At 46.5% G+C, this 15,324-nt stretch overlaps 1 pseudogene; it reads right to left on the reverse strand.

The window, feature by feature from the left end:
- LOC131588512 (zinc finger protein 91-like) overlaps positions 1-15,324 on the reverse strand; it is a 182,341-nt pseudogene that overhangs the window by 45,477 nt on the left and 121,540 nt on the right.

Consider the following 15,324-nt stretch of genomic DNA (forward strand, 5'->3'; position numbering starts at 1 on the left):
CAGCTGGAGGATCTTGACAATCTGCAAAAACACACAAATGGTTAATTACAAAAAGAACTTCATCTAATTTTTCTTTTGGGTCAGAGATATCTTTGAATTTGTTAAGATATTTCTTTAAGGTTCTCTTAGTTCGTTCCACTATGGCTTGTCCTGTAGGAGAGTTTGGAATCCCTTCAATATGCTCAACTCCCCATTGCTGCATGAATTTTCTAATATTGTCAATGGCATATGCAGGGCCATTATCAGTCTTAATTCACTCTGGGACCCCCATAATAGCAAAACATTGGGTTAAATGTTTCTTTACATTTTACAAACTCTTTTCTCCTGTCTGGGCTGTAGCCCATACAAATTTTGAATAGGTATCTACAGTAACATGTACATCTTTTAATCTGCCAAATTCAGAAACATGGGTAACATCCATCTGCCATATCTCTAGGGCTTTTAACCCTCTAGGGTTGACTCCTATCCCTAACCCAGGACCATGATGACTACATTGTGGACATGCTTGTACAATTCCTTGTGCTTCTGAAATTGATAATGAGAACTGTCTTTGTAGGCCCTTTGCATTTTGATGAAACTTCATGAGCCATACGAGCAAACTCAAGCTGATTGAGAGGAACTCTCCCCTGCACCCAACTAACTAATTGATCTGCAATATGATTGCCAAGACCAAGGCCTTCTTGAAATGTATGACTTCTAATATGTATTAGACAATATGGTGCTGATCTTAATCATGTAGCTTGTTGTATTTGTTGAAACAACTGCATTAACTGTTTATTTTGAGTTTCCTTAATAAAAGCATCCTCAATCCTTTTCAAAATACCTGCAACATACAATGAATCTGTAACCACATGAAGGGGACATTTTATCCACCGACACATAGCCCAACAAACTGCTGCTAGTTCAAGCATCTGTAATGAGTCTCCCTGCTCAGTGTGCAAAATATGGTAAGTCCAAGATCCCTGTTGCTGCCAGACAATTGCTGCTCGTCTGCTTGTTTTACCAGCATCTGTAAAAACTGTATGTCCCTCTTTTAAAGGAATTAATGAATGTTTAGGCAATTGAATCCAATTATGATCTTTCAATATTTGAATAATTTTACTTTTTGGAATTTCATTAGTTACTTGCCCATTGTATGCCAATAATGCAAGCTGAAGAGGATAAGAGTGACGCATTGTCCGTTCAAGATCAGCAGCAGTCATTGGGATATGAATACTCACTGGTCCATTTCCTGAAAAAGCAATTGTATGATCACAACCTTTTTTAATTGTCTCTCCCACTTGTTCCATCCGGGTCTGTAAGCTACGCTTAGGTTGCATTGATACAAAGACCCACTCAATTATGTAAACCAGATACTCTCCCCTGGTTTTCTTTTGCCATTGAGCAATGATGGCACACACTGAAGAAGGCTGTGAAATAACAAGCAAACAAAGAGGTAAATTTATTACACGCTGTGATGGCCATCTGGTAACAAGTAAAGAAGCAAGATATTAAATACATTGTTGCTGTGTTTCTGTGAGAACAATTGGAGCAGCAGGGTTAGTTCCTTTTAATAAAGGTCACAAGGGGGCAAGATCTTCATTAGTAATTCCAACAACAGTGTGGACCCATTGTAAATCACCCCTTAAAGTTTGTACATCTGTAAGATTTTGTATTTTGTAATTCAGTGTTGCTTTCAGTAGATGTATTATGCTGTCACTAATTTGCCACCCTAAGTATTTCCATGGGGCAGTTTTTTAGGTTTTCTCAGGAACAATTTGTAATCCAGCATTAGACAATACTTGTGTGAGCACCTTTAATTGTTCATCTGTAAAAGGGTGTTCCTGTGCAATGAGAATATCATCCATATAATGATAGATGATAGCTTGTGGCCATTGTTCATGTATTGGCTGCAAAGCTGTGGACACAAACAGCTGACACATGGTGGGACTATTGCGCATTCCTTGAGGCAGTACAATCCATTCATATCTCTCACTAGGTTTCTCTTTATTAATTGCAGGTAATGTGAATGCAAACCGTTTTGTATCATCTGGATGTAGTGGAATAGTGAAAAAACAGTCTTTTAAACCAACAATTAACAGTGGCCACTTTTGTGGTAACATTGCAGGTAAAGGTAATCCCGGTTGTAAAGCTCCCATGGGCTGCATTTGTTCATTAACTTTTCGTAAATCATGCAAAAGTCTCCATTTTCCTGATTTCTTGGGTATAACAAAAATAGGTGTACTCCATGGACTTACTGATGGTTTAATATGTTTTGCATTAACCAATTCATGTGCTTTTTGCAGCCGTTCCTCACTTAGCGGCCACTGCTCCACCCACACAGGATCATTACTTTTCCAGGTCAGTTGTCATGGGGCTGGCTGCACTGCAGGGACCGCGGTGAGAAAACCGAATCTGGGGTAGTTAGTACCACTCCCCATTGTGTTAAACATTCTCGACCAATGAGGGCAAATGTTCCTTCTGGCAAAGGTATTACTGTTGCAACTGCACAGGCCTTTCTTCAAGCACAAATGTTAGAGGATTAGGTGTGACTGAAGCAGCTGCAGACACTCCTCCAACTCCATCCACAGCAGTTGTGGTTGTTTGCAATGGCCAACAGGGTGGCCAAATTTTACTAGAAATGATGGTAATATCTGCACCTGTATCTAACAGTGCTTGTATATTTATCTGTTCTTTTCCATTTATGATGGTTGTGTTTTGAACAGGACGATCATGCATTCGTAGTGTTAGGTATGTAACTGGTCCTGTTGAACCAAAGCAAGCATCTCCTCTCATGGGTCACATAGGCTTGGATCCTTTCATCATTGCAGATACAAGATTTTGAAAGGGAATTAATTGTGCAATTTTACTGCCTTGAGGTATAAACAAAGGCGGATGCAGTGTATATGCAACAATTTGAATAACTCCCGTGTAATCTGCATCAATGAGTCCTGGTATCACCAAGATACCTTTTAAGCCTGCCGATGAACGTTCTAGCAATAATGCTCCTACATCGTGTTTAGAGGAATGAATTGGACCTTTGAAAGTTGTAGGTATCTTTTGCGGCTGATTGTCTATAAGGGTAACTCCTACTGCTGTTTCCAAGTCGATTCCCAGGCTTCCTGCGGTTGCAGGGCATAACTCTGGGTCTCGGGGGCAGTTGCTGTTATCCGCACGCGACTGCCTTTCGCAGTCATGGTAGGCATCAATCTAATACTCATGGTAGCATGAGTATTAGATTGGCAATTATTACACCTTACATTGCCTACACATTGCTTTTGTAAATGCCCAGTTTTTCCACACCGAAAGCAAATATTTGTCGGTCAGGAGCGTCCTCCTTTTACAAGAGGTTTTAAAGCCGCAGCAAAAGCTTGGTTTTGGGTGATTATTACATTTAACATTGTTTCATTTTGTGTTTTCACAGCACTAGCTACAGCCTCTGACATAAAAGCAGCTTGCTGTTGATACACTGCATTGGCCATACGTTCTAACATTGTTCCCAAGTCAGCTGTGCCTGGGAGAGTAGCTAGTATCATTTTAGCTTTTGGATTTGCATTCTCAAATGCAAAAGTCCTTGTCAATTGTTCTCGTACTTCAGGAGTTAGGTCTGTTGCCTGATCGAGTGAAATGACAAGTCTGTTAATAAAAGAGTCAAAAGACTCATTCATTCCCTGTTTGATAGTGGTGTAGCTTGGTGCTCTTTTATCAGCTGGAATCCTCCACAGGGCTTGCTTTGCTTCCTCAGCAGATGCATTATGCAAATCTGCTGGAAATTGTAATTGCTGTGCTGCTGATGCATAGATACCTTTGCCCATTAACAGATCGATAGTGGCACCATGAAGAGGATCAATTGGCTGTCGTGGTGTATTTATAATTCTCTTACAGCCAGATTCCCATTCTCACTCCCACAATACATACTGTGAGGGAGTGAGTAATAGTTTTGCTATGGCCATACAATCGTCAGGTGACAAAACATTAGATGCAAAAATATAATTAATCATTTGCTTAGAGGGCTCTGAATGTAGTCCATATTGAGTAACTGTATTTTGTAATTGCTGCATTAATTTCCATTCAAAAGGTGTATATTGTGCTCCAGGCTGGCCATTAGCAAGAGTTCCTTGCTGTACTGGATAGGCATGTGGAGAACAGGCAGCTGCAGCTTCGCATTGTCCTTCTAAAATAGCATCCCTGATTACTGCAGACCAGCGACTGTGAGATTCAACTGGTCGTATCTGCATTCCCCCTGAAGTGATAATTATCATGTCACCTACTGGCTGCCTACCATGAGGATTTAGATTGCTCATTTTCTTGATTACTTTTTCTTGATGGCCTCTTATGTTTTGGAACTGTAATATCAGAGGGTGTTCCGTCAGCTTTGTCAGCTGAGCTTTCATCCCCAGAGTTTTTTGCACTAGTTGTACGGAATTGGGAAATTGTACAGTCTTTGCCTCCTGTTTCTGTGTTGTGTTGTTTGTTCACAGGAGATAAGGGGGATGCATTCGGAGTTACTGAGGTCAGTCCTGTCTCTTGATTGGCAATTTCTTTTGCACTTGTTTTGACAGGCACTTTAATACCTTTTGCAGGACTAGGGTCAGTGAATAAATGAGAACTTGATTTTGCTGACACTTCTATATCTTCCCCTCCTAACATTTTTTGTGCAGCTAATGCCATACGTTTTTCAGCTTGGTATTGATTTAGGGCATGAATAATTTCTCTCCAAGTGGTAGCAAGGTCTCTAGCAGATTTACTGCCATCAATAGTGGCATCCCATAAGGCATCTCCAATTTTTTGCCACTCTGTTCGGTTAAAGATTTCCATGGAATCTTGCATAAATCCCTTCTCTTTTGCCCATTTACATAGCTCTTGGAGTTTTTTTGTGCTTACACCGGGCTCTCACTTAGCGAGAAATTCTGCCAGCAGCGATAATGCCGCTTCTCTCTCCATTTCCCGAGATAGCGCTGCTACCGGCACTTCGGAGGACGGCCGTCAGATCCTCTTAACCTCTCCAGGCGCTTTGTGCCGAATCGCCTTCTCTCCTTATTCCAGAATCCACTGGATTCTTTTACTGCATTTCTGCAATACTGAGCCTCTTGACAAGGTCCTCAGGCTGCGTGCTGGCTTTATTTGTAATCCCTGGGTCCCTGTTTTGGGCGACAAAATGTAGGAGACGGGTTTGGGAATCAAGAGACGACCCAGTGTGAGTTAGCAGCTTGTTCCAAATTTATTACAATCTTAGCTACATTTTTATAGTATTTTGAAAAGGTAACCTGCGATCTGTATTCTACTATGATTGAATAATTGCTGTTTTTCACATGTTAATTTCTACATTTCTATTGGTCCAGCTCATAACACCCAAGCTCTATAAGATACCTTTTAGTAAAGCTTATTAAGATACATTTAGCAGATTTCTCATCCTAAATTCTTATTCTTCATTGTCTTATTAACACTTAGTCTTCTTCATTTCTTTGATACAATATTTTTCCAAGGACTTATGCTAGCCCAAAGTCAGGGTTGTGCAGGCCTTCCAAGGAGCTATGGCCTCGAGAAGAGAGCCATTCTTCAACAGCACATATATATAGAAATAGATATACCTGAATATATTTACTAAATTGTATCTTTCTTACTAAATTGTATTCTTTTACTAAATTGTATTCTTTTATTATTTTGTTTCCAATTTATTAAAGTATTTTATCAATTAATTAGATTGATTATTTGGAAATTTGAAAGTCATTTATAACACTACTTATTTCAAACATTATGTAGACTATGTAGGAATGAAAAAAACCACCAAACTGCAGCAGGATATCCACTGTGCTTTAGGTTCTTCTTATTGAGATTCTGCAGGGTGAGAATATTTGGCTCATTCTGAGAACTGACAACATTTTTTACCATTCAAAATTAGATCTGCTTGTGTGAGTACCACATTTCAAAAACCCAAGCCTGGGAACCTCTTTCTGTTTTTCTTCTGTCCCTGAGCAGGTAACGGGGATCCGGCCCCTGTTGGGCCCTGGCGGGGCCGGGCCGGGCTCTGCTGCAGCGCTGGCCCCTCCCGGGAATCCCTCTGGGTCCCGTTCCCGGGGGGCCGAGCCCTTCCCGGGGAACCCGCCCAGCCCCTTCCAGCGGCGCTGCCGGGCCGGGCCAGCCCCCGGCTCGGCTGAAATTCTGCTGCCACTGAGTTTCTGCAGAAGCTGCCGGGCAGGGGGAGCGGAAGCGGCCTCTGAGTGCTGGCCTGGCTGCTGAGATCCCAGTGCAGCCACGGGAAAATCATCCAGCAGGAACAGCTCCGGCAGCTGCCCCAGCACAGAGCGAGTAACCAGCCACAGGCCTGGGCAAGATATTAACCCTTTCAATACACAGATGAGACCTACAAACCTTGTTCATCTCTCCAGGGACAGAAAAGGACAGAGTAACATCACGCAAAAAAACAACATAAAAACATCAAAGTCAGTAAAAAAAAAGTCAAACCTCTGATAGAAAAAAAATTAAAAAATGTAAATTAAAACGAAAATATTCTTTTAGTAAAGCCATAGAAATAAAAAATGATGTATGAAAATATCTCCTTTAATTAATGAAAAAAGTATAAAAAAATATTCAAACTGTAAATCTAAACAAAAACATCCATTAATGACACCAACCAAATGTTAAAATAACTGTAATCCCATAAAAAGTTTGAACAGAAAAATAAATAAAAACAATAAAAAACCTTTTCCCCCAGGGAGAGAAGAAGAAAACTTCTGTTCCCAGAGATGATCACAAAAATAGATGAAGAAAACATTTGCCTTCAAACAACTCATCCTTAAAATAATACCCCATGAATTCATAACCCATAGAAACACCTTTCAGAGGGCTGTAAAACTGAGAAAAACGTCACAATAGCAAAATTTCTTCCCTGGCGGCTGCTATTTATAAAAATAAAAAAACACAAAAAACCTGTTCCTTGTAAAAAAGTCTCCATGACATAACAAAATCTAATAAAAACTATTGCATAATTAATACTGTTTTAAAATCACAAGTTTTATCTCGACAATGTCAGATAAAACAAAAAAAAGTTATTCAGGAAAGGAAAGGTGTTCTGAAAGTTTTATTCTGGTTTCTTATTCTTGTACTCCAGTTAATAAAGTTTCTTTATTGCTTCTAAGTTTTAAGCCTGTTTTGCTCTTCTCCTAATCCATATCTCACAGCCAGAAATGAGTAAGTGCCCTGGAGATTTCAGCCAGCGCTAAACCCACCACATTATTTAGTGCTTTAGCCAAAAAACTCAAATTAGCCAATCTCAGCCACTGCACCAGGCTGAAGCTGAGGATCCCCAGCCAAGCTCAGAGGGAGGAGAACACAGCATTTGTGGGATCCTTTCCAGTCTGACTTGCTTTAGCTGCACCCTGGGGGAGGAGAGAGCAGGAGAAGGGTTGGCTGAGTCCTCTCCCCTCTGCCTTGCCCTTCTCTGCTGGATCCTCAGTTCATCCCACACCCACCCCAAGACTCCATCCCCATCCTACTGGTGCTGACGGGATTAAAGGAGATAAAGAGGAGATTAAAAGGATAGAGAGGAGAGAAAAAGAGAAGTTTAAATGCAGCTTGAATATGAAAGAAATGCATATGTTAGTGACTGCTGAGAGTTCAAAGGGAGCTGAAGGGTTTGTGAAGGGACAGGAGCCCGTGAAGGGCTCAGGAGCTGCTGCTGCTGCCGGGAGGGAGGAAATGCACCAATGGCTCCCAGCAGAGTCTGTGCTTTGAGGCTCTTTCCCAAACAGCTGCAGGAGGGAAAGCAGCTGAGTTTGGAGGAAGAGTTTTCTGCTGAGGTTTCCTGTTTGGAGCTGTCACAAGCTTGAGCTGCTCAAGGGAAAGGCGGCTCTGCTTCCAGCAGGGCCCAACTGCACGGGAGCACAACTTGGTTCCCTGGCCCTGAGCCAACGGGCAGCAGCAGCTTCTGTTCCCTCCTGGCTCTTGTGTCATTTCCAGCAGCACAAGACACACCAAGAAAAGCTCCTCCAGAACATGCCATGAGAAACACAACCTGATTTCATTGCATGAAGGAGCTCTGACAGTCCCACGGGCTCAGGTTTGTTTGTCAGTCAACAGAGCAGGGAAAAGCACAGACACATTCCCTGCACAGGGAATTCACAGGAGGAAAGTGCAGCACTGAAGGATGTGCTTGGATACAACGTTCCCACGGCAGTTTTGGGGATAAAATCATCAGCAGAGAGAAAAGAAAAAGTCCTACCAAGGGTGGGCTGGGGAGGGCTGGTGCTTCCCAGGAGGCTCCCGAAGCTCAAGAGGACAAAGCCCAGACCTTGTCCAAGCTCCGAGCTGGGTCTGAGCCAGAAACCAGGGGGTGGCAGAGCCATTGCTGCTGAAGGGATTCAGATTGCCAAAGCTAAAGTGTCCAGTATCAAGGAACAACTTGAGGGTACAGAAGTCCCAGTGCCCACGTTCCATCCCCTCATTTCAAGCTGAAAGCAGAGCTTCACTTGTGACTCTGCTTTTTAATAAAGAATGTCAAACTTCAACAAAATTCCCTTAGAAAGTACCCATGAAGATTCACATTGTGAGAGCCCACTCGAGACAGCCTCAACTCCTGCCCTGGTTCAGTCCTTGTCAAGCCCACTGTGCTTTCCAGCTGCTTTGCTCCAGCTCTCCCCAAATCACCATGAATTCCACTGAACTGAAACAAATCCAAGTCCTTGTGGGTCGGGACAAGGGCAGGGAGAGGTCCCTCCAAACCTCCCTGGGAATCACCCCAGAGCCCTCAGCCTTCCATGTGCCCATCTCCGGGTCCTCCCAGTGGCTCCTCTAGCTCTCCCAGTCCACCCCAGCCTATCCCAATCACTCCTAATGCCCCTCTACTCCATCTCACTCGTCCGCGGATCTGCCGCCCCTCAGCCAATCAGAGCGCGTCTCCCTGATGACTCATCAGTTGCCGGGCAGATCCACAGAGCCGAGAGCCCCGCGCTGGACTCGGCCTCCCAGTGCTGCGCTCTTCATTCCCAGTCCCTCCCAGTGCCACCACAGTCCCTCCCAGTGCCACCACAGTCCCGCCCAGTGCCATCACAGTCCCTCCCAGTGCCACCACAGTCCCTCCCAGTGCCACCAGTCCCGCCCAGTGCCACCACAGTTCCTCCCACTTTTTTTTAGCCCATTCCCAGTCTATTCCTAGTTCATTCTCACTTCAATGCCATACCTCTACCCCCTCATCCAGTGTCCCAGTATCCACTCTCATGTCTCTCAGCGCAACCCCAGTCCCTGCCAGTCCATTCCCAGTCCCTCCCAATGCTACACAACTCATCTCCACTCTCTCCCAGTTTCCCTCCAGCTGATCCCAGTCTGTCCCCACTCCCTCCCAGTGCCCCCAGTGTGTCCATCTCGCTGGTGCCCTCGAGCTCCCAGCCCGGCCCCGGCCGCCTGCTCTGCTCCCTGATGGATTTCTCCCCTGCCCACATCCAGCTGAGCTGCTCCCAGGGCCAGCAGCAGCTCTCGGGCCACGTGCTGGCCACTGCCGTGCTCCCCAGCGGGGACTGGAGCCAGCAGCTCCTGGTGCTGCTGGAAACCGCCCCCGGCAATGCGGGCTCAGCTCCAGCTGCCAGGTGGAGCACGTCAGCCTGGAGCACCCCCTGAGCCGGCACTGGGGCACGGCCCGGCCCCCACAGCGCCGGGGGCAGCGGGGGAGGCACTGGGGGGGCCCAGAGGGGGATTGGGGTGTGCTGGGAGGAACTGGGAGGGAGTTTGAGATAGACTGGTTTAAACTGGGGAAGGGATTGAGGTGCTTAGGATGGCTGGGAAGGGGTTTGAAGGATGTTGGGGAGGGTGGGATGGGGTTCTGGGGGTCCTGGTGGACACTGGGAGGGAGTTTGGGGGTGCTGGGTGTCACTGGGAGGGATTTGAGTGAGCCTGGAGGAGCTGGAAGGAGATTGGGCATTGGAAAGGAGGGATTGGGATGAGGTTGGTTGTGCTGGGAAGAGACTGGGAAGAGTCCTGATGAGTCCTGGTGGGGCTGGGAAGGGACTGGGAGAGGGTTTGGGGGTCCTGGAGCAGTGGGGAGAAATTGGGAGGGGGCCCAATTCTCCTGGGATCCTGAGAGGAACAGGAGGGGCTCTGGTGGGTGCTGGGGAGGCTGGGAAGAGACTGGCAGTGATTTACCAAAATAGCAATATTGATCTGGTATCAACATCAATCTGTTAATGGACAAAAAACCTCTCCAACAGTTTAAAGTTACAAAGTGGATGTTTAATCACAGCACTGGGCGAGTGCGGGAGTCATCCCCTTAATACACACTGCAAGTTGACAAAAGCTTCCAGCGTCTATTTATTTAAAAAATCTTGAATTTCCAAAAGATGAATATATATTATTACTAATACATATTCACAATTCTAACACCTCCCATTCCCCACTTTGGATTAAAATTCACAGTAATGAGTTTAAAAAGTCATTCTGCCTACGTGATGGGCTCCCTAATTTGAGGAGGGGGTGGTTTTGGTGAGGAGGAGTCATCAAGAGATGAAGGAAAACCGCTCTTCCTCACTCTCACCTTTCTACCTTTACAATGGTTGACTTTACAAATCACATTTGGTACAACTCCAGTTTCCTCCATTGTGACTTTGAAATGGGTTTCCAGATGTAAGGTCTGTGATCTTCCTGAACCTGTTTATCAGTTTCTCTTTTCTCATTATAAGCACATCTAAACAAATATACAATGACAAGTAATTTTTTACCTAAGTCCGAGATTCATTATCTCAAATCTTGCTTCTCACTTAATCATTAACTCTAGTTCTAGCAAAACCTGTCTCTAGCTAAGATCTCTAGTTTTTCTTTAATTCATCCTTTTTCAAAATTAGTGAGTCCAATGAAGGTTTCAGAGGGTCCTGGATGGGCTGGGAGAGACTGGGAGGGTCCTTGGAGGGTCTTGAGGTGTCTGTGAAAGGTTTTGGGGGTCCTGACCTCTGCAGACCGCCCAGGGATGCCATCAAACGCTGCCCACAGCAAGATGCTGATGGGGATTGGAGTCTCTGTGTTGGGCTTCATCTTCCTGGCACTGGGGCTCGGCTTCTGCCTGTGCAGGAAGGTGAGGGGGGGTCCCAGGGGTCGTGTCCTCCCCCTCCACAGAGCCTGTGTGCTCCCCCTGGGCCCCCCAAGACCGGTGTCACCCCCTTATCTCTGCCCACACAGCTCCTGAGGCAAAAGGTTCTCAAGGACTGAAAGTCAACAATTCCCATTGTCATTCTGTATCCTGTTGGATTTTCATTCCCCTGCTTTCATCCAGGTGCCCACAGGGAGCCAGGAAGATGTGGAGCCTCCCAGCCAGGTGTCTTCCCAACACGGATCACCAGGACCACGGATCACCAGGGCTCTGCCCAACGGGGGTCACTGGGGATCATCCAACGCTGATCCTCCCATGGGGGATGGAGCTGGAGCAGCGCACGAAGCTCTTCCCACACTCGGGGCACTCGCAGGGCTTCCCTTACTGGTGCCTCCGTTGGTGTCGGGTCAAGTTAGAGCTGGTGGAGAAGCTCTTCCCACACTGGGGACACTCGTAGGGCCTCTCCCCACTGTGGATGCGCCGGTGGACGGTGAGGTTGCCGTTCTGCTGGAAGCCCTTCCCGCAGTCGGGGCAGCGGAAGGGCCTCTCCTCTGTGTGAATCCGCTCATGTTTGAGGACATCAGAGCTGGTCTGAAACCTCTTCCCACATTCAGGACACTCATAGGGCCTCTCCCCAGTGTGGATGCGTTGGTGTGCCCTCAGGTAGGAGCTCCACCGAAAGCTTTTCCCACATTCCAAGCAGGTGTAGGGCCGTTCCCCTGTGTGGACACCTGGTGTCTCATCAGTTCAGAGATATCTCTGAAGCTCTTCCCACATTTCCCACACTCATAGGGCTTTTCCCCAGTGTGGATCGTCTGGTGTTTCCAAAAGTCAGAGCTCCGGCTGAAGCTCTTCCCACATTTCCCACACTCGTAGGGCTTTTCCCCAGTGTGGATCCTCTGGTGTAGGATCAGGTGGGAGCTCTTTCTGAAGCCCTTCCCACATTCCAAGCACTTGTGGGGCTTCTCCCCCAGCTCTGAGCTCTGGCTGGATCTCTGGCCGTGTCCCTGGCACTGGGGGGATCTTTCCTCCTCACAACTCCGTGGATTGGGTTTGCAGCCCCTCCTTGTGCGGCATCTCCAGGGCTTTTCCTCCTCCTCCTCCATCTGGACACGGTTTGGGAATGTAAAATCCTGGCTGGGGAGAAAAAAACAACAGGAGAGCGCCTTGGGCTGGGGGTTCCTCCTTCTCCAAGTTCATCTCAGAAAATCACTGGGCATCTTGTGCCTGTAAGAATCTCCAGAACACCAAGATTCAGCCCAAACACCCTCCAAACATCAAAACAGATCAAAAACTAATCAAACAAGATTCAGTCAAAATCCCCTCCAAAACAGAAATGTTCAGCCCTCACAAGAAACCAAAGTACCAACATTCAGCCCAATAAAGCTCAGAAACTCCAAGATTCAGCCCCGTGAAAATCGTGCATCTCCCTGCCCGGACACTCGCTGCATGGGGGGGTGAGGGGGGCAATGAGGCCGGGCCGGAGCAGGGGGTGCCTGAGAGAGGCCCCGAGCCCGGGGGAAGCCCCTGCAGAGCCATGGAAGTGGCTCCTGGCCGGACTCGGGGATCCCCCTGGCGATCCCCGCTGGAGCAGCCTGGTCCTGAGGGACTCTGGCCCCTGGCAGGGACCCCAGGCTGCAGCAGGACAAGGATTCCTGTCCCTCAGGGGGAGGCACTGACATGACCTGACTGTGACCCCCATCCCTGTGCCTCTGGGCGGGGAGGGGGACGGAGAGGGGCACAAAGTTAAGCCCGGGAAGGAGGGAGAGCTGGGGGGAAGATGGATTTCCGTAGGAATTACTTAATTTCTCATTTTCTTCCTCTGACACGTTGGATAATAAATTCAATTAATTTCCCCAAGTCAGGTGTGCTGTGCCCGTGACCAAGGACTGAACTGTCCCCACCCTCATCCAGACCCCCGAGCCTTTCTTTGTGTCTTCTGCTCCCCGCTCGGGGCAGGAAGGAGAGTCACAGAGTTTTGGCCTCTTTCCGGCATGCCCTGTTCCATCCCGGACTCACCCCCAGCTCGCAGCGCCCTCAGCTCCCGGGCACCCCGAGCTCCCGGCGCTTCAGCGCAGCGGCGCTTCCTTGGCCTCCTGCCCGGGCCGGGCCCAGCGCCGGGGCCGCTCCTCAGCCCAGGCGAACGAGAAATGGCGGAGCTCAGCCCAAGGCAGGTGAGGCCGTGCCGTGTGCAGAGCCCGCCGCTGGCTGCGATTGGCTGCTTCTGCCGTCACTCGTGGCTCTGGCGCGCGCTGATTGGGCAGAGCGGGGACAAGCCCGGCCCCGCTGGCGCCCCCAGGGCGGCCGTGGGGCAGGAGAGCCGCCATTGCCGGAGCGTCTGTGCGGGCCCGGCAGCGGCGGCAGCAGCGGCCGGAGCCCGGTGAGGCGGCGGCGGAGCTCGGAGGCGGCCCCAGCGCAGCGTCCCGGGCACAGCGCAGCCACCTCCGGCCTCCCGACACGAAGCGGGACGAGCCAGCGCTGCTCCGCCACCGCCTCCTGCCGAGGCCCCAGCGGCAAGGAGACCGCGGGCAGCCGCTCCCGCAGCGCCCTCAGCCCAGGGCCAACACGGGCCGGCCACGGCACAAGCCACCCGCCACAGCCCCCTGCCGCCCCCTCCCGGGCCCGCAGCGAGCCCCGAGCCCCCGCAGAACCGAGCGCGGCTCCCACCTGCGATGGCCGGGGCCGCCTCCGAGCTCCGCCGCCGCCTCACCGGTTGTTATAAAAGAAATTACAATTTTGACAACTAGGTCCCTTGGGTTAATGGCAGTTTAATTAAAAATAAATACAGTTTAGTAAATTGAATAGTAATTTGGTATAAAAGAATACAGTTTAGTAAAATAATATAATTGCTTCTAATATGCTTCTAATAATAACTTTCCGAATAGTTAAAATTTAGTCAGCACAAATCAATTCCATTTATTTTAATGCCCCATTTCTCTTTTTTATTACATTTATTCATGCTTTAAAAAAAAAAAAAAACAAACAAACTTGAATCTTATTTTTTTTATCTTCTCAATAATTTCATTTCTTGCATTTACTTTATTTTCATTTCTAATTTTTAAACTTTTTCCATGCTGTATCAAGCTTTTTGCACTCTCTTTCAAATTTAGTTAACTTTTTTTTGAGCTATTATAGTTTCTTTTCATTCAGTATTCCTTGAATTACTGAACGGATTAGTCTAATAAGGCATGAAATTATACAAAATAGAAACAATAATCTTAATATAAAACACTATACCATAAATTTTAACTTTTTCCACTAAGTGCTTCTAAAAAGGTTATCTCACTAATCAGTCTTCAAAATAAAATTCTATTTTTGAACTGGTATATATATCTTTAGCAATTTTTGTGATGGCTCTTCTATAATCATTTATCTTTATACAACACTCAGATTTGTTAAACTTTCTACAAACTCCCCCTTCTTCAGCTAACAAATAGTCCAGGGCAATTTTGTTTTCATAAACAAATGCTCACATTTGTGAATGTTGCTTGGCCAGCAGCTTTAGGGCAGTAGAGGTGTGGTTTGAAACAACTTTAACTACTGTCTGCAGCTTTATGAACTGATTCAATAGATAGATTTGGGTTCTATATCTCTAAGATCCATCTGCAGCTCAAGTGGCTGGGTCATCTCTCTGCAGGCCATTTGTCTTCATTTCTGGTTTCTTCTTGCTTTTGGAAAGTCAAGGTTCAAGTCTCTTTTATTGTTCTTTAATGTTTCATAAAGTGGTGTTCTTAACATATTGCTCCTGGACCTCGAAGAAGGAGGGTCATGTAACTCTTAAGATACAGGTTCTTCTCCACCTTTGAGATAATTCACTATATGCTCTTTACTCACAAATTTAATATATTCTATCAGGGGCTTTCCATTTGTTACTTGTTGTACCTGGTTGTTCCAAATAGAATTTTAGGTCACTTATGGATTGGTAAGGGTTAGCTCCAGAACTTTTATACCAGCACAAATCAACATGGTTATCCTACAATTAGTTTCTTTTTGTCATTCTCTAATATCCAGCAGGAGTTTTTGGTGGCCAGGTGTTAGTATTGTTATCTGATACAAACTGTTTTAATTATTTGATGATTCAAAATTTATCTTCCAGGTCATTTTAATGTCTTGGAAGTTTGAGTAAGATTTCATTTTAAAAATTGGTCTGGAGCTAGACTCTCACTTTCCCACAGCTATTTTTTTAGCTATTTTAAGTCTTTCACAAATCTAATATTTAAATAATTTTAATTCTGTAACTACTTCTTGCATTAAACCTACAAAAATATTTTAGT

The sequence above is a fragment of the Poecile atricapillus genome, chromosome 26 (genome assembly GCF_030490865.1).
Source record: "Poecile atricapillus isolate bPoeAtr1 chromosome 26, bPoeAtr1.hap1, whole genome shotgun sequence".
Classification (NCBI taxonomy): Eukaryota; Metazoa; Chordata; class Aves; order Passeriformes; family Paridae; genus Poecile; species Poecile atricapillus.